The sequence below is a fragment of the Pan troglodytes genome, chromosome 12 (genome assembly GCF_028858775.2).
Source record: "Pan troglodytes isolate AG18354 chromosome 12, NHGRI_mPanTro3-v2.0_pri, whole genome shotgun sequence".
NCBI lineage: Eukaryota > Metazoa > Chordata > Mammalia > Primates > Hominidae > Pan > Pan troglodytes.
In genome coordinates, this window is record NC_072410.2 from 28,294,538 (window position 1) to 28,321,248 (window position 26,711).

At 48.8% G+C, this 26,711-nt stretch overlaps 1 pseudogene; it reads left to right on the forward strand.

The window, feature by feature from the left end:
* LOC104007873 (ankyrin repeat domain-containing protein 18A-like) overlaps positions 1–25,896 on the forward strand; it is a 57,597-nt pseudogene extending 31,701 nt beyond the window's left edge.
* The last annotated feature ends 815 nt before the right edge of the window (positions 25,897–26,711 follow it).

The following is a 26,711-nucleotide window of genomic DNA, read 5'->3' on the forward strand; positions in this document are numbered from 1 at the left end:
TACAGCCTGCAGACCCATGAGCCAATGAATCCCCTTTTCATTATTACCACACAGAAAATAAGTACTGCAAAGTGGAGCTATGAAATATCTTCAAGGACTTTTCCCCATTGTCTTGGCTATCAGCACTGGGCTTCTTTTTAACGCAAATATCTGAAGCCTTCTTGAAGTTTCCCCTGGGGGAGAGTGGAGGTTGGATGGGGGGGATGGGGAGAGTTGGAGGGTATTGGGGGGGTGGGGAGAGTTGGGGGGGATTGTTTTTGGGTTTACGCGTGAAAGGCAGGAGTGCCAAACTGCAACAAAGATAGCTGAAAGTGTAAAGCAGTTTCAGAAGTGGGTAACAGCCAGAGGTTGGAGAGTTTGGAGAGCTTGAAAAAAGACAGGAAGATGAGGGAAAGTTTGGACCATTGTAGAGACTTGTTAAATAGTTTTGATTAAAATGCTGACAGAAGGAAGGACAGTGAAGGTCAGGCTTACAAGGTCTCAGATGAAAATGAGGAACTTACTGGGAACAGGAGCCAAGGTTACTTTTGTTTTGCTGTAGCAAAGAACGTGGCTGCAGGGCGATCTTGCCCTTAAGATCTGTGAAACTTTGAACTTGAGGGTGATGATTTAGTGCATATCTGGTGGAATGAACTTCTAGGCACCATAGCACAAGAGGGATCCTGTCTGCATCAAACAGCCTGTGCTCTTATGTGTGACTGAGGAAATGACCTCAAGTTGGAATTTCTATTTAAATGGAAAGCAGAGCTCAAAAGTTTGGAACATTTGCAGCCTGGCCAAGTGGTCAAAGAGAAAAGCTGATTTTCAGGGGGAAAATTCATGAAGGCTCCAGAAATTTGCATAAAATGGAGGCCAGTGCTAATAGCCAAGACAATGTGGGGAAAAGCCTTGGAGGCATTTCAGAGATGTTTGCAGCAGCCCTTGCTGTCACAGGCCCTGGGACTTAGGAGAGAAGAATGGTTTCCTGGGCCGGCCCCATGGCCCTGCTGCTGTGTGCAGCCTCAGGACACTGCTGCCTGCATCCCAGCAGCCCCAGCTCCTGCTCTGACCTTGGCTGAAAGATGCACAGGTACAGCTTGGGTCACTGCTTCAGAGGGTGCAAGCTATAGGCCTTGGTGACTTCTATATAGTGTTAAGCCAGTGGGTGCACGGAGCACTAGTCCAGAGACTTGGGAGCCTCCATATAGATTTTGGAAGATGTATGAAAATGCCTGGGTGTCCAGACAGAAGGCTGCCCAAAAGGCAGAGTCTCATGGGAAACCTCTACTAGGGCAGTGCAGAAGGAAAATATGAGGTTGGAGCCCCCACACTGGAGGCCACCATCGTGCAGATCCCAGATTCATAGACCCAACAAAAGCTTCATACCCTCCATGGGTTAAAAACTCCAGGCACTCAACACCAGCACAGCCCATGAGGGCTGCTGCGGGGGCTGAACACTGCAAAGCCACAGGTGCAGAGCTGCCCAAGGCCTTGGGAGCCCAGCCCTCACACCCTTGTGCCCTGGATGTGGGACAAGGATTTAAAAAGGATGACTTTGGAGCTGTAGGTTTGAAAAACTGGCCTGCTGGGTTTTGGATTTTCATGGGACCTGTAAGTCCCACTTGTATTTTATTCTTCTATCAGGTGAAAATCTTCCTTTTGGCTGGGAATTCTTACTCAATGCCTGGACAGTTGTACCTTGGAAGTAGTTAACTTACTTTGTATTTCAGAGGCTCAGGGGCAGAAGAGACTGCAGCTTTGTCTCAGATGAGACTTTGGGCTTCAGACATTTGAGTAAATGCTGGAATGAGTTAAGACCTTGGGGGTCTTAGCCAAGACGATGGGGAAAAGTCACTGAAGGCATTTCATAGCTTCACTTCACAGTACTAATTTTCTGTATGATCATAACAAAAAGGAGTTTAATTGGCTCATGGTTCTGCAGGCTGTAAAAAAAGCATAGTGGCTTGGGGAAATGGCAGGTCAAGGCATCACTGTATTTTGCAAAGTGAGAAGGACATGAGATTTGGGGAGGCAGGGAGAGAATAATAAGATTTGGTTGTGTATCCCTACAGAAACTCATGTGGAATTGTAATCAAAATGTTAAAAGTGGGGCCAGGTGGAAGGTGATTTAATGATGGAGGGTGGTGGGTGTTAGAAGGTTTGGATTGGGGAGAATGGGGGGATTATGGTGGGGGAGAGGGGTGAGAGGTGGGGGTGGGGGTGATCCCTCACAAATGGTTAAGCACCATCTCCTTAATGCTTTCCTCATGATGGTGAGTTCTCGTGATGGTTTTGGAGCTGTAAGATTTAATGGATACTGGCTTCCTGGGTTTTGGACTTGCATTGGCCCTGTGATCTCATTTGTGTTATTTTCCTGGTAACCCTCTACCCTTTGGATTGAGAAAACTTACCCAATGCCTCTACCATCATCATACCTTAAAAGAAAAGAACTCCCTTTTAAATTCAGGGACTCATAGGCAAAAGGGACTGTAGCCTTTTCTCAACTGAGATCTTGAACTTTTTACATTTGAGTTAATGCTGAAATGACTTAAGACTTTTGCCAACTTTTGAAAAGGCATGATTGTATTTTACTCTGTGAGAAGGATATGATATTCAGGGGATCAGGGTCAGAATAATATGGTTTAGCTGTGTATCCCTACCTAAACTCATGTGGAATTGTAATCCCGAATGTTGCAGGTGGGGCCTGATGGGAGGTGATTTATTAATGGATGGGAGAGGGGTGGGGCTGGAAGTACAAAGAGGTGGGTTAGGTGGGGAGGAGTAGGCTGGCTGTAGGGTGGCGTGTAGTGGGAGGGGAGTAGCCTGCTGCAGAGGCAGAGGCTCATGCAAAGTCTCTACTAGGGCAGTGCACCTGTGGTTTTGCAGGCTTTAGCCCCCATGGCTGCTCTCATGGGCTGGGCTGGTGTTGAGTGCCTGTAGCTTTTCCATACTGAATTTGGGAGCTGTTGGTGGGTCTATGAATCTGGGATCTGGAGGATGGCGGTATCCTGTGTGGGGGCTCCAAACCCATATTTTCCTTCTCACTGCCCTAGTAGAGGTTTTCCAAGAGGCTCTGCCTCTGCCTCAGGTTTCTGCTTGGAAACAGTCGGGGGTGGATATGGGGTGGGGGGGCGGATCCTTCACCAATAGTTAAGCACCATCTTCTTGATGCTGATCTCCTCATAGTGAGCTCTCATGAGATCTAGTTGTATAACAGGATATGGCCCTTCTTTCCTCTCTCTGTCTTGCTTCTGCTCCTGCCATATGAAACATTTCATTGCCTCTTGGCCTTCTGGTATTATTGGAAGGCTTCCTGAGTCCTCCAAGAAGCAGAAACCACTATGTTTTCTTTACAGCCTGAAGAACTGTGAGTTAATTAAACCTCTTTTCTTTATGTACATACAGAAAATTAATGCTGCAAAGTGAAGCTATGAAATGCCTTCTAGGCTTTCCCCTGAATCTTTTGGCTATTAGCACTGGGCTTTTTTAAATGCAAATATTGGAGGCCTTCTTGAAGTTTCCCCTGATAATGGACTTTTCTTCTTTTACCACATTGCCAGGCTGCGACAAAGATAGCTGACAGTGTAGAAGCAGGTTCCGAATTGGGTAATGGCCAGAGGTTAGAGAGTTTGGAGAGCTTGGAAGAAGACAGGAAGATGAGGGAAAGTTAGGACCATTGCAGAGACTTGTTAAATAGTTGTGATTAAAAGGCTGACAGAAGGATGGAGAGTGAAGGCCAGGCTTAGAAGGTCTCAGATGAAAATGAGGAACTTACTGGGGACAGGAGCCAAGGATTTTTGTTTTGTCTTAGCAAAGTAATTGGCTACACAGCGACCCTTCCAGGGAGCTCTGTGAAACTTTGAACTTGAGGGTGGTGATTTAGGATGTATCTGGTGGAATGAACTTCTAAACAGCAAAGCTCAAGAGTTGTCCTGCATACATTGAATAGCCTGTGCTCTTACATGTGATCAAAGAAATGACCATAAGTTGGAACTTGCATTTAAATGAAAAGCACAGCTTAAACCTTTGGAAAATTTGCAACCTGGCCAAATGGTGAAAAAGAAAAGCTGATTTTCAGGGGGAAAATCAAGAAGGCTTTGGATATTTGCATAAAAAGGAGTCCAGTGCTAATAATTCAAGACAATGGGAAAAAGGCCTTGCAGGTATTTCAGAGACCTTTGTAGCAGCCTTGCTGTCACTGGCCCTAGGGCTTAGGAGAAAGGAATGGTTTCCTGTGTGTAGCCTCAGGACACTGCTGCCTGCATCCCTGCAGCTCCAGCTCCAGCCATGGCTGAAAGATGCACAGGTACAGCTTGCATCACTGCTTCAGAGGATGCAAGCTCCAAGCATTGGTGGCTTCCACATAGTGTTAAGCCAGCAGGTGCACAGAGCACAGGACTAGAGGCTTCAGAGCCTGCATCTACACTCTAGAGGATGTATCAGAAAGCCTGAGTGTCCAGCCCGAAGCTCTTCCAAGAGGCAGAGCCTCATGGTAAACCTCTACTCCGGCAGTACAGAAGAAGAGTATAGGGTTGGAGTCCCCATACCGGGATGTGCCATTTTCTAGACCCCAGTTTTGTAGACCCACCAACTGCTTGCACCCTTAGTGTTGAAAACTACAGGCACTCAACACCAGCCCAGCCCATGAGGGCAGTTGTAGGGGAAAGTTTCTGCAATGCCACAGGTGTAGAGCTGCCCAAGGCCTTGGGATCCCAGCCATCACAGCACCCTGTGCTCTGGCTGTGAACATAGATTCCAAAAAGATGATTTGGAGCTGTAGGATGGAATGACTGGCCTGCTGGGTTTTTGACTTGCATGGGGTCTGTAAGTCCCATCTGTATTTTGTGCTTTTTGGCAAATTTCTTCTTTTTGGCTTGGAATGCTTACCCAATGCCTGTACAATCATTGTACCTTGGAAGTACTTAACTTGCTTTGTATTTCAGAGGTTCAGGGGCAGAAGGGATGACAGCCTTGTCTCAGAAGAGACTTTGGGCTTTGGACATTTGCGTAAATGCTGGAATGAGTTAAGACATTGGGGGACTGTAGAGAACGCATCATTGTATTTTGCAGTGTGAGAAGGACATGAGATTGGTGGGGGCAAGGGGAGAATAATATGATTTGGCTCTGTGTCCCTACCAAAACTCATGTGGAATTGTAATGAGGAATGTTAAACGTGGGGCTCGGTAGAAGGTGATTTAATCATGATGGACAATGTGGTTGGCAGATCCTTCACAGATGGTTAAATACCATCTCCTTAATGCAGTCTGTGTGATAGTGAGTTCTCATGATAAATGAATGCTGTCCTGCTGGGTTTTGGACTCGCATTGGGCCTGTGTCACAGTTGTGTTTTTTTTTTCTGGGAAAATCTTCCCTTTGGATTGAGAAATCTTACCCAGTGCCTGTACATCATTGTAACTTGAAGGAAAAGAACGCCCTTTTACCTTCAGGGACTCATAGGCAGAAGGGATGGCAGCCTTGTCTTGAATGAGACTTGAACTTACCACATTTGAGTTACTGCTGGAATGAGTTAAGACTTTCGGAAACTTTTGAAAAGACATGTTTGTATTTTTCTCTGTTAGAAGGACATGAGATTTGGGGGTGTCAGGGTCAGAATAATATGGTTTCACTGTGTTTCCCAAAAAAACTCATGGGGAATTGTATTCCTGAATGTTGGAGGTGGGGCCTGGTGGGAGGTGATTTAATCATAAATGGGAGGTTGATAGTGGTGGAAGGAAAAACCAGTGGGTAGGGTGGGGAGGAGTAGGCTGGCAGTAGGGTGGTGAGAGGGTGGTAGGCAATAGAAAGGGGGAGTAGCCTGCTGCAGAGGCAGAGGCTCATGGAAAACCTCTACTAGGGCAGTGCACCTGTGGCTTTGCAGGGTTTAGCCCCCATGGCTGCTTTCATGGGCTGGGCTGGTGTTGAGTGCCTGTAGCTTTTCCATACTGAGAATGCAAGCTATTGGTGGGCTTATGAATCTGGGGTCTGGAGGATGGAAACCTCCTGCGTGGGCCCTCCAAGCCCTTGGTTTTTTTTTTTTTTTTTTTTTTTTTTTTCCTGCACTGCCCTAGTAGAGGTTTTCCAAGAGGCTCTGCCTCTGCCTCAGGCTTCTGCTTGGAAACAGTGGGGGGTGGGGGGGGTGGGGGCAGATCTTTCACCAATGGTTAAGTATCATCTTCTTGATGCTGACCTTGTGATACGTAGTTCTCAGGAAATCTGGTTGTATAATAGGGTGTGGCACCTTTTTCCTCTCTCTGTCTTGTTTCCACTTCTGCCATATAAAACATAGCATTGCTGCTTGGTCTTCTGGTATGATTGGGAGGCTTCCTGGGTCCTCCCAGAAGCAGAAGCCTCTGTGATTTATTTAAAGCTTTCAGAACCATGAGCCAGTTCAACCTCTTTTCTTTCTGATTATACAGAAAATTTGTGCTGTGAAGTAGAGCTATGAAATGCCTTCCAGGCCTTTTCCCTATTGTCTTGGTAATCAGTACTCAGCTTCTTTTCAGACAAATATCTGAAACCTGTATGAATTTTTCTCCTGAAATGGACTTTTCTTCTTTTACCACATGCCAGGCTGCAACAAACATAGCTGAAAATGTAGAAGCAGGTTGAGAACTGTGTAACAGCCAGAGGTTGGAGAGTTTGGAGGTCTTGGAAGAAGACAGGAAGATGTGGAAAAGTTTGGACCAGTGTAGAGACTTGTTAAATAGTTATAATTAAAAAGATGACAGAAGGATGGACAGTGATGGCCAGGCTTAGAAGGTCTCACATGAAAATGAGGAGCTTGCTGGGACCAGGAGCCAAGGTCACTTTCATTTTGCCTTAGCAAAGAACGTGACTGCATGATGCTCCTAACCTGGAGACCTGTGAAACTTTGAACTTGAGGGTGATGATTTAGAGTGTATCTGGTGGAATGAACTTTTAGGCAGCAAAGCTCAAGAGGTGTCCTGTCTGTGTCAAACAGCCTGTGGTCTTACATGTGACCAAAGAAATGACCTCAAGGTGAAACTTACATTTAAATGAGAAGGAGAGCTTAAAAGTTTGGGAAGTTTGCAGGTTGGCCAAATGGTCAAAAAGAAAAGCTGATTGTCAATGGGAAAGTTCAAGAAGATTTCAGAAATTTGCATAAAATGGAGTTCAGTGCTAATAGCCAATACAATGTTAAAAAGGCCTTGAAGGCATTTCAGAGACTTTTGCAGCAACCCTTGCTGTCACAGGCCCCGAGGCCTGGGATAAAAGAATGGTTTCCTTCTCCAGCCCCATTGCCCTGCTGCTGTGTCCATCCTCAGGACACTGCTGGCTGCGTTCCTGAAGCTCTAGCTCCAGCCATGGCTGAAAGATGCACAGATACAGCTTGAGTCACTGCTTCAGAGGGTGCAATCTACAAGCCTTGGTGGCTTCCACATAGTGTTAAGCGAGCAGGTACACAAAGACCAAGACTAGAGGCTCGGAATCCTTCATGTAGACTCCAGAGTATTTACAGAAAAACCTCGGTGTCCAGGTCGAAACTTTTCCAAGAGGCAGAGCCTCATGGGAATCCTTTACAAGGGCAGTACAGAAGGAATATATAGGGTTGGAATCCCCACACAGGGAGCACCATTCTGCAAACACCAGATTCATAGACTCACTAACAACTTGGACCCTCATTGTGGATAAGCTACAGGTACTCAGCACCAGCCCAGCCCATGAGTGCAATTGTGGGGGTTAGACCCTGCAAAGCCACAGGTGCAGAGCTGCCCAAGGCCTTGGGAGCCCAGGGCTCACCACTGTGCTCTGGATGTGGGATCTGGATTTAAAAAAAAGTGATTTGGAGCTGTTGGGTTCAATGACTGGCCTGCTGGGTTTTTGACTTGCGTGGGGTCTTTTAGTCCCATCTGTGTTTTGTGCTTCTTTCTGGCAAATTTCTTCCTTTTGGCTGGGAATGCTTACCCCAATACCTGTACACAATCATTGTACCTTGGAAGTACTTAACTTGCTTTGTATTTCAGAGGCTCAGGGACAGAAGGGATGGCAGCCTTGTCTCAGAAGAGACTTTGGGCTTTGGACGTTTGAGTAAATGCTGGAATGAGTTAAGACATTGGGAAACAGTAGAGGAGGCATCATTGTATTTTGCAGTGTGAGAACAACATGAGATATGGGGGGGGTCAGGGTCAGAATAATAGGATTTGGCTCTGCATCCCTACCAAACTCATGTGGAATTGTATTGGTGAATGTTAAAGGTGGGTCCCAGTGGGAGGTGATTTAATCATGGAGAAGAGTGGGGGTTGGAGGTAGGGGTGTGAGGAGAATGGGGGAGATTATTTTGTGGTTGGGGGTGAAAGATGAGGGTGGGGGGGCAGATCATTCACAAATGTTTAAACACTATCTCCTTAATGCTGTTCACATGACAGTGAGTTCTCTTGATGACTTTTGCAGCTGTGAGATTGAGTGAATACTGTGCTGCTGGGTTTTGGACTTGCATTGGGCCTGTGGGCCCATTTGTGTTATTTTTCTGGGAAATTTCTTCCCTTTGGACTGAGAAAGCTTACCCAATGCCCATACCATCATTTTACCTTGAAAGAAAAGAACTCTGTTTTAAATTCAGGGACTCATAGGCAGAAGGGACTGTAGCCTTGTCTCAGGTGAGACTTTGAATTTTTTACATTTGGAATGAGTTAACACTTTTGGAAACTTTTGAAAAGTCATGATTGCATTTTGCTCTGTGATAAGGACATAAGATTCTGGGATATCAGAGTCAGAATAATATGGTTTTGCTGTGTGTCCCTATGAATCTCATGTGGAATTGTAATCCCTAATGTTGAAGCGGGTGACTTAATTATGGACAGGAAGTTGGTGGTGGTGGAAGGCAAAAGGGATGGGTAGGATTGGGAGGAGTGGATTGGCAGTAGGGTGGTGGGAGGGTGGGTGGTAGTAGGAAGGGGGAGTAGCCTGCTGCAGAGTGAGAGGCTCATGGAAAGCCTCTACTAGGGCAGTGCACCTGTGGCTTTGCAGTGTTTAGCCCCTCAGCTGTTCTCATGGGCTGGTTGGTATTAAGGGCCTGTAGTGAAAGGAGCCGGGCACATTCCTCAGCCCCGGGCTCAAAACAAACAAGCCCAGTACAAACACATCCCATCCTCCCATCCCACCACATATCGCCATATATCTCTCAAACTTCCTGAGCCCAGTACAAACACCACCAGGAAAGTCTCCGATAAGGGGACAGCCGTTCAAAGTTTTACTGAAAGAGTGGGAACCAAAAGAATTCCTTTGTTCCCCTGTAACTTTCAGGCTATAAAAAGCAAACACTCGCATTGTTCAGGGCCCTCTTGTATGCTGTGGAATGGAGGGACCAGGTTCGAACTTGTAGTAAAGATCCTTGCCGCTTGGCTTTGACTCTGGACTCTGGTGGTCTTCTTTGGGGAACTAACGGTCTGGGCATAACAGTAGCTTTTCCACACTGAGGGTACAAGCTGTTGGTGGGTCTGTGAATCTGGGGTCTGGAGGTTGGTGGCCACCTGTGTGGGGGCTCCAAGCCCATATTTTCTTTATGTACTTCCATAATAGAAGTTTTCCAAGAGGCTCTTCATCTGCTGGAGGCTTCTGCCTGGAAACAGTTGGAGTTGGGGTGTGGGTCATATCCTTCACTAATGTTTAGGCACCATCTTCATGATGCTGACCTTGTGATAGGGAGTTCTCTGAGATCTGGTTGTATAATAGGGTGTGACATCTTTTTTACTCTCTTGTTCTTGCTCCTACTTCTACCATATGAGACATCTCATTGCCCCTTGACATTCTGGTATGATTGGGAGGCTTCCTGAGTCCTCTCAGATGGAGAAGCCACTGTGCTTCCTTACAGCCTGCAGAATCATTAACAATTAAACCTCTTTTCTTTATGATCGTAGAGAAAATTGGTACTGCAAAGTGGAGCTATTGAACTTCTGAAAAGGCATGATTGTATTTTACTCTGTGATAAGGACATGAGATTCTGGGATAGCAGGGTCAGAATAATATGGTTTGGCTGTGTGTCCCTGTAAAAATTCATGTGGAATTGTAATTCCAAATGTTGAAGGTGGGGCCTGGGGAAGATGATTTAATCATGGATTGGAGGGGGTTGGGGTGGAAGGAAAAGGGTTGGTTAAGGTGGGGAGGAGTAGGCTGGCAGTAGGATGGTGTGAGGGTGGTGGGTAGTAGGAAGGGGGAGCAGCCTGCTGCAGAGGCAAAGCCTCATGAGAAATCTCTACTAGGGCAGTGCACCTGTGGCTTTGCAGGGTTTAGCCCCTGCCACTGCTCTCATGGGCTGGGCTGGTGTTGAGTGCCTGTAGCTTTTCCATACTGAGGGTGTGAGCTGTTGGTGGGCTTATGAATCTGGGGTCTGGAGGTTGGTGGCCATCTGTGTGGGGGCTCCAAGCCCATATTTTCCTTCCACACTTCTCTAGTAGAGGTTTTTCAAGAGGCTCTGCCTCTGCATCAGGCTTCTGCGTAGAAACAGTGGGAGTTGGGGGTGAGTGGTTGATCCTTCAGCAATGATTAAGCACCATTTTCATGATGCTGACCTTGTGATAGTGAGTTTTCATGATATCTGGTTGTATAATAGGGCATGGCACCTTTTTCTTCTCTCTGTCTTGCTCCTCCTCCTGCCACATGAATCATCTCCTTGCCCCTCGACATCCTGGTATGATTGGGCAGCTACCTGAGTCCTCCCAGATTCAGAAGCCACTAGGCCTCCTTACAGCCTACAGAATCATGAGCCAATTAAACATCTTTCCTTTATGATTCTAGAGAAAATTAGTAGTGCAAAGTGGAACTATTAAATGTCTTCAAGGCCTTTTCCCTATTGTCTTGGCAATCGGCACTCAGCTTCTTTTCATTCAAGTATCTGAAGCCTTCTTGAATTTTCCCCCTGAAAATGGACTTGTCTTTCTTTACCACACTGCCAGGCTGCGGCAAAGATAGCTGATAATGTAGAAGCAGATTCAGAAGGGGGTAGCAGACAGAGTTCGGGAGAGTTTGGAGGGCTTCCAAGACAAGAAGATGAGGGAAAGTTTGGATCTTTGTAAAGAATTGTTAAATACTTGTGATCAGAAGGCTCACAGGAAAATGGTCAGTGAAAGCTAGACTTAGAAGGTCTCAGATGAAAATGAGGAACTTAATGGGAACAGAAGCCAAAGTTACTTTTGTTTTGCCTTAGCAAAGAATGTGGCTGCACAGTGACCCTGCCCTGGAGATTTGTGAAACTTTGAGCTTGAGGGTGATGACTTACTGAGTATCTGGTGGAATGAACTTCTGGGCAGCAAAGCTCAAGAGGTGTCCTGTCTCCATGGAACAGCTTGTGCTCTTATGTGTGATGGAGGAAATGACCTCTTGATGGGACTTACATTAAATGAGTCACAACTCGTACATTAAATGAGAAACAGAACTAAAAAATTTGGAAAATTTGCAGCCTGGCCAAGTGGTCAAAAAGAAAAGCTGATTTTCTTGGGGGAAAATTGAGGAAGGCTTCAGAAACTTGCATGAAAAGGAGCCCAGTGCTAATAGGCAAGACAATAAGGAAAAGACCTTGAAGGCCTTTCAGAGACCTTTGCAGAAGCTCTTGCTCTACAGGCCCTGGGGCCTAGGAGAGAAGAATGGTTTTCTGGGCCAGTTCCATGACCCCCCTTTATATGCAGCCTCAGGATACTGCTGCCTTCATACCTGCAGCTCCAGCTCCAGCTCCAGCCATGGCTGAAAGATGCACAGGCACAGCTTGGGTGACCCAAGCTACAGATGGTACAGACTAGAAGCCTTGGTAACTTCCTCACAGTGTTAAGTCACTGGTGGATGGAGCCTGAGACTAGAGGCTTGGGATCCTCTCTATAGATTTTGGAAGATGTATGCAAATGCCTGGGTGTCCAGGCAAAAGCATCCCAAAAAGGCACAGCCTTATATGAAACTTCTACTAGGGCAGTGCGGAAGGAAAATACGGGATTGGAGCCCCCACACTGGAGGTCACCATCATGCAGATCCCAGATTCATAGACCTCCCCCCGCCACCCCGCCAACAACTTGTATCCGCAATGTGGAAAAGTCACAGGCACTCAATACCAGCCCAGCCCATGAGGACAGCCATGGGGCATAAACCCTGCAAAGCCATAGGTGTCAAGCTGCCCAAGGCCTTGGGAGCCCAGCCCTCACACCCCTGTGCCCTGGATGTGGGACAAGGTTTCAAAAAGGGTGATTTTGGAGCTGTAGGATTGAATGACTGGCCTTCTGGGTTTGGAGTTTCATGGGGCCGGTAAGTCCTATCTGTGTTTTGTTTTCTTCTGGCAAAATTCTTCCTTTTGGCTGGGAATGCTTACCCAATGCCTGTACAAGCATTGTACCTTGGAAGTAGTTAACATGCTTTGTATTTCAGAGGCTCATGGGCCTAAGCTACTGTAGCCTTGTGTCAGATGAGACTTTAAACATTGAACATTTGTGTAAATGCTGGAATGATGTAAGATTTTAGGGGACTGTAGGGAAGGCATTGTATTTTGCAATGTGAGAAGGACATGAGATTTGGGGAGCCAGGGAGAGAATAAAATTTAGCTCTGTGTCCCTACAAAAACTCATGTGGAATTGTAATCAGAATGTTAAAGGTGGGGCCTGGTGGAAGGTGATTTAATCACAGTGGAGACTGGGGGTTGGAAGATGGGGGGGTAGGGAGAATGGGGGAATTATGGTGGGGGTTAGGGGTGAAAATTGGGGGTGGGGGGTGGGTCCTTCACAAATGATTAAACACTGTCTCCTTACTGCTGTACTGTGAGTTCTCTTCATGATTTTGGAGCTCTGAGCTTGAACAGATACTGGCCTCCTGGGTTTTGGACTTGCATTGGGCCTGTGGTCCCATTTGTATTCTTTGCCTGGGAAATTTCTTTTCTTTGGATTGAAAAAGTTTACCCAATGCCTGTACTATTATTGTAGCTTGAAAGAAAGGAACATCCTTTTAAATTCAGGGACTCATAGGCAAAACGTACTGTAGACTTGTCTCAGATGAGATGTTGAATTTTTTACATTTGAGTTAATGTTGGAATGAGTTAAGACTTTTGGAAACTTTTGAAAAGGCATGAATATATTTTGCTCTGTGAGAAGGGCATGAGACTGCGGGGGATCAGGGTCAGAATAATATGATTTGACTGTGTTTCTTTACCAAAACTCATGCGAACTGTAATCCTTAATTTTGGAGGTGGGGCCTGGCTGGAGGTGATTTAATCATGGATGGGAGGGGGGCCGGGGGTGGAAGGAAAGGGGTGGGTAGGGCAAGGAGTAGGTTGTTAGTAGGGTGGTGAGAGGGTGGTGGGTAGTAGGAGGCGGGAGTAGCCTGCTGCAGAGGCAGAGGCTCATGGAAAGTCTCTACTAGGGCAGTGCACCTGTGGCTTTGCTGGGTGTAGCCCCCATGGCTGCTCTCATGGGCTGGGCTGGTGTTGCGTGCCTGTAGCTTTTCCATACTGAGGGTGTGAGCTCTTGGTGGGTCTATGAATCTGCAGTCTGGAGGGTGGTGGCCTCCTGTGTTGGGGTTCCAAGCCCGTATTTTCCTTCTGCACTCCCCTACTAGAGGTTCTCCAAGAGGTTCTGCCTCTGCAAGAGGCTTCTGCCTGAAAACAGTGGATGTGGTGTGGGTGGATCCTTCACCATTGGTTAATCTTCTTGATGTTGATCTCCTTTTAGTGAGATCTCATGAGATCTGGTTGTATAACAGGGTGTGGCACCTCTTTTCTCTCTCTGTCTTCCTCCTACTCCTGCCGTATGGAACATCACATTGTCGCTTGACCTTCTGGTATGATTGGGAGGCTTCCTGAATCCTCCCAGAAGCAGAAGCCACTATGCTCCCTTTGCAGCCTGCAGGACCATGAGCCATTTAAACCTTTTTTAAAAATAATATTACAGAGAATTTGTACTGTAGAGTGGAGCTATGAAATGCCCTCAAGGTTTTTTTCCTTATTTTTTTACTATTAGCATTTGCCTTCTTTTATATGCAAATATCTGAAGCCTTCTTGAATTTTCCCCCTGAAAATGAACTTTTCTTTTTCCACATTGCCAGGCTGCCGCAGTGATAGCTGAAAATGTAGATGCAGATTCAGAAGTGGGTAACGACCAGACGCTGCACAGTTTGGAGGGCTTGGAAGAAGACAGAAAGATGAGGGAAAGTTTAGACTATTGTAGAGACGTGCTAAATAGTTACAATTAAAAGAGTGACTATAGAGACTTGTTAAATAGTTACAATTAAAATGGTGACTGAAGGTTGGACAGTGAAGGCCAGGCTTAGAAGGTCTCAGATGAAAATGAACAACTTACTGGGAACAGGAGCCAAGGTTACTTTTGTTTTGCCTTAGCGAAGAATTTGGCTGGATGGTGCCCCTCCCTTGGAGACCTCCGAAACTTTGAACTTGAGGGTGATGACTTAGGGTATATCTGGTGAAATGAACTTCTAGGCAGCAAAGCTCAAGAGGTGTCTTGTCTGTATCGTACAGCCTGTGGTCTTCTGTGTGACTGAATAAATGACCTCAAGTTGAAACTTATATTTAAATGAGATGCAGGGCTTAAAAGTTTGGAAAATTTGCAGCCTGGCCAAGTGGTCAAAAAGAAAAGCTGATTTTCAGTGGGAAAATTCAAGAAGGCTTCAGAAATTTGCATAAAATGGAGCCCAGTGCTAATAGCTAAGACAATGTTTAAAAGGTCTTGAAGGCATTTCAGAGACCTTTGCAGCAGAGCTTGCTGTCATAGGCCATGGGGACTAGGACCGAAGAATGGTTTCCTGGGTCAGTCCCATGGTTGTGCTGCTGTGTCAATCCTCAGGACACTGCTGCCTGCATCCCTGCAGCTCCAGCTCCAGCTCCTGCCATGGCTGAAAGATGCACAGGTACAGCTTGGGTCAGTACTTCAGGGGTGCAAGCTTCAAGCCTTGGTGGCTTTCACATAGTGTTAAGCCAGCAGGTGCACAGAGCACAAAACTTAGAGGCTTGGGAGCCTTCATCTAGACTCCAGAGTATGTACAGAAAAACCTGGGTGTTCAGGCAGGAGCTTTTCCAAGAGGCAGAGCCTCATGGGAAAACTTTACTAGGGAAGTACACAAGGAACATAGGGTTGGAGCCCCCACACAGGGATGCACCATTTTCCAGACCCCAGATTCATAGACCCACCAGCTGCTTGCACCCTCAGTGTGGAAAAGCCACAGGTGCTCAACACCAGCCCAGCCCATGAGGGCAGCTGTGGGGTATAGACCCTGCATGGCCACAGATGCTGAGCTGCCCAAGGCCTTGGGAGCCCAGCCATCCACCCCTGTGCTTTAGATGTGGGATGTAGATCCAGAAAAAATGATTTGGAGCTGTTGGATTCAATGACTGGCCTGCCAGGTTTTTGACTTGCATGGGGTCTGTAAGTCCCATCTGTGTTTTGTGCTTCTTTCTGGCAAAATTTTTCCTTTTGGCTGGGAATGCTTACCCAATGCCTGTACAACCATTGTATCTTGGAAGCGCTTAACTTGCTTTGTATTTCAGAGGCTCGGGGCAGAAGGGAAGGCAGCCCTGTCTCAGATGAGACTTTGGGTTTTGTACATTTCAGTAAATGCTGGAATGAGTTAAGACTTCGGGGAGAGAAGGCATCACAGTATTTTGCAGTGTGACAAGAATATGAGATTTAGGGGGACCCTGGTCAGAATAACATGATTTGGCCCTGTGTCCCTACCAATACTCTCATGGAATAGTGATGGGGAATGTTAAAAGTGGGGCCTGGCGGGAGGTGATTTAATCATGGAGAAGAGTCGGTGTTGGTGGTAGGGGTGTGGGGAGAATGGGGGAGATTATTTTGTGGACGAGGGTGAAAGATGAGGGTGGGGGGAAGATTCTTCACAAATGGCTACACACTATCTCCTTAATGCTGTCTGTGTGATAGTGAGTTCTCTTGATGACTATGGAGCTTAAAGATTGAGTGAATACTGTCCTGCTGGGTTTTGGACTTGCCTTTGTGTTATTTTCCTGGGGAATTTCTTCCCTTTGGATTGAGAAACTTTACCCAATGCCTGTTGTACCTTGAAAGAAAAGAAATCCCTTTTAAATTCAGGGACTTATTGACAGAAGGGACTATAGCCTTGTCTCAGATGAGACTTTGAAATTTTTACATTTGGAATGAGTTAAGACTTTTGGAACTTTTGAAAAGGCATGATTGTGTTTTGCTCTGTGAGAAGGACATGAGGTTCTGGAGTATCAGGGGTCAGAATAATATGGGTTGGCTGTGTGTCCCTATAAAACTCACATGGAATTGTAATCCTTAATGTTGGAGGTGGGGCCAGGTGGGAGGCGATTTGATGTTGGATGGGAGGGGGTTGGGGTGGAAGGAAAAGGAGGGGTAGGATGGGGAGGAGTAGGCTGTCAGTAGGGTGGTGGGAGGGTAGGGGGTAGTAGGAAGGGGGACTAACCTGCTGCAGAGGCAGAGGCTCATGGAAAAAATACTAGGACAGTGCACCTGTGGCTTTGCAGGCTTCAGCCCCCATGGCTGCTTTCATGGGCTGGACTGGTGTTAAGTGCCTGTTGCTTTTCCATACTGAGGGTTTGAGCTGTTGGTGGGCTTATGAATCTGGGGTCTGGAGGATGATGGCCTCCTGTGTGGGGCCTCCAAGCCCATATTTTCCTTCTGCACTGCCATAGTGGAAGTTTCTCAAGAGGCTCTGCCTCTGCAGGAGGCTTCTGCCTGGAAACAGTGGGCGGTGGTGTGGGTGGAGGATCCTTCACCAGTGGTTAATCTTCTTGACGCTGATCTCCTGATAGTGAGTTCTCATGAGATCTGGTTGTGTAACAGGATGTAGCACCTCTTTCTTCTCTCTGTTTTTCTCCTACTCCTGCCATGTGAAACATCTCATTGCCGCTTGGCCTTCTGGTGTGTTTAGGAGGGCCCTGATCAGTGTGGGCCTGCTCAGTGGACCTAGTCAGTTGGGGCTTGGTCAGTGAGGCCTATTTAGTTGGGAGCATGGTCAGCAGGGGTCTGCATAGAGAGGGTCTCATTAGGGGGATCTAGTAGTGCAGGTCTTGGTGAGTGGGGACCTAGTGGCAGACAAATGTTTGGTGTCTGGTCAGTGCAAACCTGGGCTGTGGGACTTGGTCAGTGGTGACCTGGTCAGCTGGGGCTTAGTGGTGGCCTTGTCAGCATGGGCTGGGTCACTGGTGACCTGGTTAAGGGGTGCTACTCAGTGGAGGCCTGGTCACATGGGACCTAGTCAGCAGAGGCCCTTGTCAGTGGGGCCCTGGTCAGGGCAGCCTGGTCAGTGGAACCTAATCAGTGGGGGCCTGGTCAGAGAGGACTTGATCAGTGGTGGCTTTTGTAGCACTGGTCTACGGGGTGACCTGGTCTGTGGGGATCTGAGCAGTGTGTGCCTGTTCAGTGGGGCCTACGCATTACGGTCCCGTTCAGGGGCATCTGGTCACCTCAGTCCTGGTTAGTAGGGGCCTGTTCACTGGCAGCCTATTCCCTGGAGGCCTGGTCAGTGGGGCTTCATCTGTGGGGCCAGGCAATAGGGTCATGATCGGTGGAACATGACCAGTGAGGCCTTGTCAGTAAGAACGTGGTCAGTGAGCGCTTGTCAGTGAGGCCTTTGTCAGTGAGGCCTTGTCAGTAAGAACGTGGTCAGTGAGGCCCCTGTCAGTGAGGCCTTGTCAGTAAGAATGTGGTCAGTGAGGCCATGTCAGTGAGGCCCCTGTCAGTGAGGCCATGTCAGTGAGATCTTGTCAGTAAAGACATGGTCAGTAAGGACCTGGTCAGTGAGGCCTTGTCAGTGAGGCCTGGTCAGTAAGGTCCAGGTCAGTGAGGTCTTGTCAGTAAAGTCCTGGTTTATGGAGTCTTAGTCATTGTGGGCGTGGCAGCGGGGGCCTGGTTAGTGGGGCCTGGTGATGGGGGTCTAATCACTGAGGATGTGGTCAGGGAGGACCTGATGTGTGGGATCTGGTCAGCAGGGACCTAGTCAGTGGGGACTGCTGAGCCCTGATGGGAGATGTCAGGGGAAATGCATGTTATCAAGGTCGCTGTGGACAGCTGGGATGGCCCAGTGGTGTCCAATGGCCCAGTCAAAAGTGGACAAAGCAGGTGTTTGGATGGACCTGGGAGATCTTGCTCAGAGATTCTCACAAGACAAATGTAAAGGAAGGGCCAGAGTGGTCGGAGAGATGGTCACAGTCTATGGGCTGCACAGGATGGAGGAAGCCAGGGAACAGGCAGGGTGGGCAGCTGGGGTGCAGGGATAGGCAGGTGCATATTGGGAGGTCAGACCCTGTGAGGGCTGTGGGGGCGTCAGGTGGGGTGGGCTCCAGGTGCACCTTCAGTGCACTGGGCAGGTCTCAGCCCAGGCTCCCTGGACCCTGGCCGAGTGATGTGGTCACTCCTTTGGGGGACTGCTGTCAGGCCCCGGCCACCCACCATGGGCAGCACTGTCCCATCTCAGGACTGGACTTCCTCAGATCCTGCAGAGGGCACAGCCTCCAGCCCAGGAGGGGCAGCCCCTTGGTGGAGCCTGAGCTCTCCATGGTCCTGGAGCATCACCTGCCAGCCCTGTGCTCCATTTTCTCCCAGGTCCCACATTTCCAGTGTCAGCCAGCAGGGAGGCCCAGTCCTCCCTTCCCTATATGTCTCCTGGGCTGAAACTTGCGGCGCACTGGGACAGGGATGGTGCTTTCCTTAGGCCCATTTAGGGAGGGGACTGGTTCCCAGCCTGGCACAGGTCCTCAGCTCTGCCTTGATTGCCTTAGAGTGAGATGGATCAGTCAGTGCTCTGAAGGTAAATGTAAGAGACTGTCCCTGCTGTGTGCGAGGCTGGTCTAGGGATGGAGGACTTAACAGGTCCTCCCAATCTGTCAGGCCTGGACAGCACTGTCCTGTCTCAGGACTCAGAAAGTCCAGTCCTGAGATAGGAAGGTGTTGCCCAGGGTGGGTGGCTGGGGCCTGACAGCAGTCCCCAGGGAGTGACCACATCACCCAGCTGGGGTCCAGGGAGCCTGGCCTGAGACCTGCCCAGTGCATTGAGGGTGCACCTGGAGCCCACTCCACTTGATGCCCCCACAGCCCTCACAGGGTCTGTCCTCCCAGCATGCACCTGCCTCTCCCTGCACCCCAGATGTCCACCCTGCCTGTTCCCTGACTTCCTCCCTCCTGTCCAGCAGGATGGGCTGGGAAGTGGGAAAGCCTGTGTGCACATTTCGTGGCAAGTAGGAGTGACACACCATACCTTGGAGGCACCTGCCAAACCCAACCCCAGAAGTCTCCCTGAGGTGGTTTTACCAAACCCATAACCCACAACTGTGATTGTGGTTTGGGGGTCAGCACCCGCTAGTGCCAGGGCACTACTGGGAAGCTGGGACCTGACCAATGCCCATGGTGTCTGTGGCCTGAGGACAGGGTGTCTTGGGGCCATGAGGACAGGCCACCAATGGCCATTGGGTCATACGGCCTGAGCCCCAGTGTTTTTCCTTCCCTGGCTTCTTCTGGTTCAGTCCCATCAGAGCCCTAGAGCCCAAGATGCAGCATCCAAGGTTCCCTCCAGAAATCCTGGTGGCTTGACTTATTTTGTCATGTTTCATCTGATAACAAAAATATCATATTAGCTGCACAGAAAAATGGCTCAAAGTGCTTACTGACTAGAAGAAATCGAGGAGCAGCAAGAAGGTAATGTGGAGAGGGGAGGACCTCCATGACCGGTGTCTGCAGAGCCAGGGGTACAGGCACCCAGTGCAGTGACCTGGCACCACCTGCCTCTCAGAAGGTGGGTAGCACACTGTCCTTACCTGGGGGACAGCAGGCCTGGCCACTGGCTTTTCTCCCTGTCCCTGCAAGCATCACATTGCTGGAAGAGAATTTCATGCCAGAGCTTGGACCGTCCCTAGCTTGGGAGTTACGGGTTGTCTCTTGGTGACCTAAATGAAAAAATAGGTCCAGAACAGAGTTCCTGATGCTGGGCACTCATCCACTCTTTGAATCATGGGAGGGGAGGCCTAGTCCTAGGTAAACCTAACCTCTTTGAGGAACCACAGTGCCCAAGGCTGGAAACCTCCAGAATCCTCCCGCCCCCGATCCTCCCCAGGGACCCCTGTGGCCTGTCTCACCAGAGCATTCTTCCATCCGTAGATGTTTCATCTGCTCTACAAGGGAGTCCCATTTCAGGTGTGGGGCTGGGCATGGTCACTCCTGCTGGATGTCTGGAAGGTGAAAACCAAGGACCTAGGGAAATACCAGGTACAGCCTTTCCACCCTCATCCAGAGCAGGACAAACAGGCCAGGTGGTATCAGGAGCCCAGGTCTCCAGCTGGAGGGAATGTCAACCCTGCAGTGGGAGTCCATCACGCATCCTAGGCACAGATGCTAATGTAGGCACCGCGGGTAAGCTGAGCTTGGTACCCCTCCCTGGCTTCAAAAATAAGCCAAACAAGGAGCTTTCTGCAGAATGAAACCTCTTTTCCGTCCAGAAGCACTGCTGACTGTTTGGTGGTTGCTGTTGGGGCAGTGAGCCTTTTGTCCATTCTGAGATTGGGCTGGTTTCTCCTTTTGGCCCTGCCCTACAGACCATAAAGGAAAACAGCAAGAGGTCCCCAGCAAACATCTACAGATGGCCCTGGACATCAGCCACATTCTGAGAAACATGTCATGTTCTGGGAGGGCTAAGGCATCAAGTAAGGCCTATGGGGCTGGAGGATCCCAGGGCAGGTGGGGCAATCCAGAGCTGTGGGGGCTTCCATGGGAATTGGGAGGTCTCAAGGCAGAGGGAGGGGTTCCACAGGAAGAGTCACAGAGCCACCAAGGGCTCTCCTGGCCCAGGGAGCAGCCAACACCATGGACTGAACACCCGCTGGGCTCCAAGCCCTGGGCCAGGCTGGGGCATATGGGGCCAGGAGGCAGCTCAGAGTGGGAGACAGACAAGTGTGCTCAGAGGGCACCCGTATCTGGATGTAATGTGGTCCTGAGTTTCTGGCTGGGAAGCGCTTCCAGGGTTTCATATGTATTATGGAGCTGCTTCCTCTCTCCAGGCTCACCCTGCAGGAATCCCAGTGAATATATTGCCACCATCTTGGAGCTCAGTGCCCTCTTAGTGTAATGGCACCAGCAGATCTGCCTGTGCACGGACTTCCTGTACTACCTCACTCCTGAGGGGAGATGCTTCCGCAGGGCCTATGACCTGGTGCACAACTTTAGACACCATCATCCTGGAGCAGCACCTCACCCTCACTAGCCGGGGTGTTGATGACTTCCTCAAGGCTAAGGCCACATTCAAGATTTTGGACTTCAGTGATGCATTTTTGCTGAGCAAGGTGGGCTTCTCCAGGATTTTAGTTCAGGAGGTAGAATGCAGCTTGAGATCAAGTGTCTGATCAAATAACTTGAACTTGATCTGGAGAGCTCTGGGGAGCCATAGAAGTTGTTGGATAAAGGAGGGACAGTCGTATATGTTTTAGAGATGACTGTGGAAGGCTGCCTGGAAGGAGTGAACAAGAGCCAGGAGACCAGGGAGGGAGCTTGTGGGGCAGGTCTGGAGATGACAAGGGAGGGATCCTGCTTGGATGAAAGGTCTTCAGGGAATGTCACAGGTTACACTCAGGTGTCCTCAGAGCTAGTGTGTTCAGGGGTCTTGCCTCCAGGATGAAAATGAGAAGGAGTTGTCAGACAAGAACATATAAATGAAGGCTGGCATCTTTGTGAGTGCCAATCATTGTCCTGGTGTGGACTACTGTGGGAATAGGGGTCTCTCCATCCAGGGACATGGTGGATGGGCCCTACATCACTCCATTCTGCCCTTCCTTTCCCTCAGGGCCTCAGTGCATGGGCACTGTCCAACCTCTGGTGCTGAAGCAGCCGAGAGACCCAAGCCTGCCACTCAAGATATGACAGCACAGCCAGTGGCCTCTACTGGATCCTGTACAACCTCAGAAGACACCCAGACACTGGGAGTGCTGCCACCACATGGTGCAAGAGTTCTGAGGGACCACAATTCTGAAGACATTGAATGGTGGGTGCCAGGCCTCGTGGCTGTTCCCCAGCCCCTCTCATAGGCTCTGCTCCAGGTGGTGAAGGGGGATGACGTCTCTGTCAATTCTGCCATGATTGCCTAGCAGGAAAAGGAGCAGAGCCCAGAAGCAGGGCCTGGTACCCAGCCTGCCTAACAAGGGAGAATTTGTAGGCTTTGTGGACAGAAAGATCTGGGAGTCCATATCACCCACTAACTTGCTGAGACATTAGTAAAATCAGTTTTCTTTTCTGAGCTATGTTTCTGTCATTTGTAAATTGAGAGGAATTTCTTTTACACCACGAGGCTGCTTGGAGAATTAGTGACAGTGTGTGTAGGGCAGGTGCCACGCAGCAGGCATTTGGTGTCCAGACCACTCCTCTTCCGCCTTCATTTTCAGCCTAAATTTGCATTTTGTTCTTAAGACTTTCACTCCCCTTAATTTTGCTCTTTCCTCTGATTCCCAGCTTATCGTCTATCCCATGGAGTCACTAGGATCTATGTGGGTAACAGTCATGTATGCATTTATGTGTATGTACATATATACTTTGTTGGTGTTGGAGTGCGGTGTGGGAATGTGTGTGTGTTTGTGTGTTGGAGTCACTGCATGACTGAAACTGTGCACACCAGGCTGTGTTTTTGCTTATTGCTGGAGGTGCTGTCAGGGGCCTTGCCGTCAACCCCAGGTCTGACCCTTGCAGTGCAGGCAGGACATTCTGGAGCAATCATGACCTTGGAAGGATCCCCAAGGAGTGACTGGTGGGTATTGGTGGATAAATACCCCAGTTCCCTTGTTCTGGGTATGATGACTCTGAGGCACATGCTCTATGCTGTCTCTCAGAGGTACCTGGCAGGGCTGAGTCCTGGCTGCCACAGTGGAAACTTTCTTAATGAAAGTCCCTTTAACTGCTGTATTCCTTTCCTATCTCTGTTCCCCACTCCTCTACTGGTGTTTCCTGGGATTAGCACCCTAAGGAAGAACTGGCAGTCAAATTAATATCCTAGAGTTATCTCCAAATAAAATTTTTATATTTGAATCTTTGCCTTAGGGTCTACTTCTAGGAAATTCAGACTAAGACACACATTTTTCTGTCGGCTCCTTCAATCCCCATAGGCCTGACATTGTGCTGTTTTTATCAAAAAGGAACATGAGAATCAGAGAGGGAAAGTCACTTGCCCAAAGTCACCCAGCTGAACAGTGGTAGAGTTCAACTTTGACCATGGGATGTCTGGCCCCAAGGTGGAGGCTTGCTCTTCTCCTATGAGACTCCTCCCTTATCAGGGTCAAATGAATGAATGGAGGATGTTAAAAGTAGGGTCTCTGAGGCCTTTGCCAGAGAAACCCCAGGCTCATGGCTGGTGCCTGTGTTCTCATTCTTACCTCATTAAGAGTAGTAATGAAAAACATGCTCAGTGCTGACCGTGTGCCTGGGGGTGTTGTTGTAGGCATTCCGCTTACTTTAATTCATTTAATTTTCACAATAACCTTGTTTTTACTTCTAGTTGTTAGATGAAAAAACCGAGGCAAAGAGCAATACAGAGAGTTGCAAAAATTCATGCTGCTGGTCCAGGTTTGAACCAAGCAGTCTGCACCTGGAGTCCTTGTTTGTAACCATGGCACCCTGGCTTCACACATATCTCATCGTGGAGTTCCACCTTGTGTCAGGCATGGCACTGAACAGCTTCTTTTAAGAACATAATTTGTAGCCAGGCGCCGTGGCTCATGCCTGTAATCCCAGCACTTTGGGAGGCCGAGGCGGGCGGATCATGAGGTCAGGAGATCGAGACCATCCTGGCTAACTTGGTGAAATCCCGTCTCTAGTAAAAATACAAAAAATTAGCTGGGCATGATGGTTGGCGCCTATAGTCCCAGTTACTTGGGAGGCTGAGGCAGGAGAATGGCGTGAACCCGGGAGGCAGAGCTTGTAGTGAGCCGAGATGGCGTGACTGCACTCCAGCCTGGGTGAGAGAGTGAGACTCCATCTCAAAAAAAACACATAATTTGTAATTATGTAAATTACTAATTCTACTTCAAAGTGCCACACAGTCTTCATGTGATAAAATGAAGCAATTGGTAAGTCTAAGCACTGAGAAAAAACATTCTTTTTTCCACTCCCAACTCCATTCCAACAGTTGGGACAGTGTTTTCTCTGTGCCTATAGAAACCTCAGCTACTGTGCCGAGGAGTCTGGTCCCTTTGGGGAATGTGGCAGTCAGGTGCTGGCAGGGACCTCGAAGTGGCTGAAGGATCATTAAGAAAAAGCTGTTTACAAAGGTGTGGGCTGGGCCAAGGGGAACCATGAGGGATGGCGCAGGGCCCTGGTGTTAGCGTCATCTGGGAGCTGTCACCACACTCCAGGCTGGTGGGGCCATGGAGAAGCTGTTCCAATAACTCAGAGGGAGAATCTACAGCTGAAAGAGGAGGCCAGGGGACACATCACTCCCTGTGCCCTTTGACTGCATGTGGATGCCCCCACTGACCACACTACCATCTCCTTATTAGATTGGAGAGGCTGCAGAGTGGGGTTCTAAGCCTCCTATTGTGGCTCACCTCCAACAGTGAGTCAGCAGCAGCTCCCCTAGCCCCACAGCCGAGGGTCCACTTAGCCCCTGTATCCTGTACGGTCCCCTTCCCCACTGGGAAGCAGATACCCAAATGAGCAGCAGAATCCTGTCTCTCCCTGCAGGTCCCTCTGCTCCTTATGAGTGGTGTTTTGTGGGTGTCCTCCCTTGGTTTAGGATGGGAAACAACCTTTTCCCTTCCACAGGGATTGTTTCTGTGGACCCCACCCTGAGTTTTCCCCTGGTGGGACAACGGGCAGGTGGGGATGGTGGGACGAACTCTTTAGAACCAGCAATGCCAAACACATCCCACTCCGGGGAAGTTCATTCTAAGTGTCATGGATCCTCTGGAATTTTTTGAAGGTTTCCTGTTTTCTTCTCCCCCTAACCAGCTCATCTGATCTCCTGGGATCTCTACTAAGATGCTGGCAGCCCAACCAGCTGGTCTGGCCCTGGACGTGCCTTCAGGGACTGGTTATGCTTCATGACCTCTGTTGCGGTCATTAGTAAACAGCACCTGCTTCTAGCTTTACTGTTGGGCCTGATTTTATCCCTACCCTGGCTTTTCATTGCAGCTGCTTCCTGCTCCCTCCATGGACCTGCACAGAATTGTCCCATGTTTCTGTTTGGGCACCACTGAGGAAGGAAGCATGAAGGACGCAGAGGTCAGGCCATTCTATTGCCCTCCTGCTGCTGGGTCTTTAATCCTGAGATGGCTTCAGGGGCTGGTCCTTCTCCATGGCCCCCTCCACATATCTCAGGTTTCTGCTTAAAAGTCACCTCTTGGAGGGGTCTCTCCCTGTCACTGTGTTTGGAACAGCTCCTTTGGTTTCTTTCTAGCTCATCTCACTCTGGTAATGTCTTTCATTACCACCACCATCTGAGCTGGTCTTATGACCTGTTAGCTTCCTTCATCAAACATGAGCACTAGGATGACAGGGACTTCATCTGTTCTGTTCCTCCTGTGGCCTGGGTCCTAGCACCATGTCTGGTACAGTGTAGATGCTCAAGGGAAGTTTACTTTATAGAACTGTCTACCTGGGAGACATTGCTGTTAGTCTAACCTGTACCATTTTGTAAACCTGCAGCCATTTTGCAGACCCTGGTCAGAATGAAACATTCCTTGGGAACTCGGGCCATGAGAAGCATCCTTCCTGACCACCTGACTGCGGAAACATCCTTATCGCATCCTCCCCGGCGAAGGCCCAACAGCCTGACTGCAGGAACATCCTTGCCATATCCTGCCGGGCCGCAAGCTCTACTGCCCAGACCCCTCCTTCCCAGTCCCATGATCGCCCCAGCCTGTGAGCAGCAGTTGATGATGGCACTAAGCTGGTTTCCTCCTCTGCAGGGTTTTGCTAGTAATAAAGGTGTTGCTGTTGAAGCCACCAACCATGTCTCTCTGTCTTTCTTTAACCCTAGCCTTGCCTTCAAAACCTAACAATAACTCTACCTCTCCATTTTACCAAGGATTATATGAGACTCAAGGAGAGCAAGAGACTTACCCAGAATTACAGAGCCAGTGAGTCACAGAGCCTGAACTTGAGCTCAGTTCAGCTGAATCCAGAACTCGTGTCTTCCTGAGAGTCCAGGGAAGGAAAGGTGGAACTGCAGCCAGTGGGTGCCCACATGCTTGTCCTAGGAGACCCCAGGTAGCCTCCTGGGAATTGTGTCCTCATGGGCACAAAAGAAGAACTGCTCACCTGTGCTGCATCAGCTAAGTGTCCCCATTGTCCCAAATTGTTATATTGTTTCAAAGTTTTGTTTTAATAACTAAATTTCTCACAGCTCAGTGTTCAAAACAAAGCACAGAGGCATGTAGAAAGTCATGTGTGGGTTTTTCTCATTTTCTTCCCAGTGACTACAAATGAATGTACAAAAGAACACAAATACACTCATACTTTTATATAGAGATGAGGCCCTCCCACTCATATTCCTCTGCCACTATCCTTCCTTTTTTTTTTTTTTTCCATGGGAGGACCACTTCTCCATGTCTAGTCCATGTCATTTGGGAAGGCTGACCCACCCTGGGCAATCAGCAGGGTAATTCATTCAGGAGTGGGCATGTGATCCAAGCTGGGCTCATGGAAGTCATCCCTGAACTTTTGATGAAACTGCTGGGAATGAGGTGCTTTCTTTTTATTGGCATAGCTATTTGCAAGGAAGTAAGTGATGTGAACTTTATGGGGCCATTTTTGCTGCTGTCT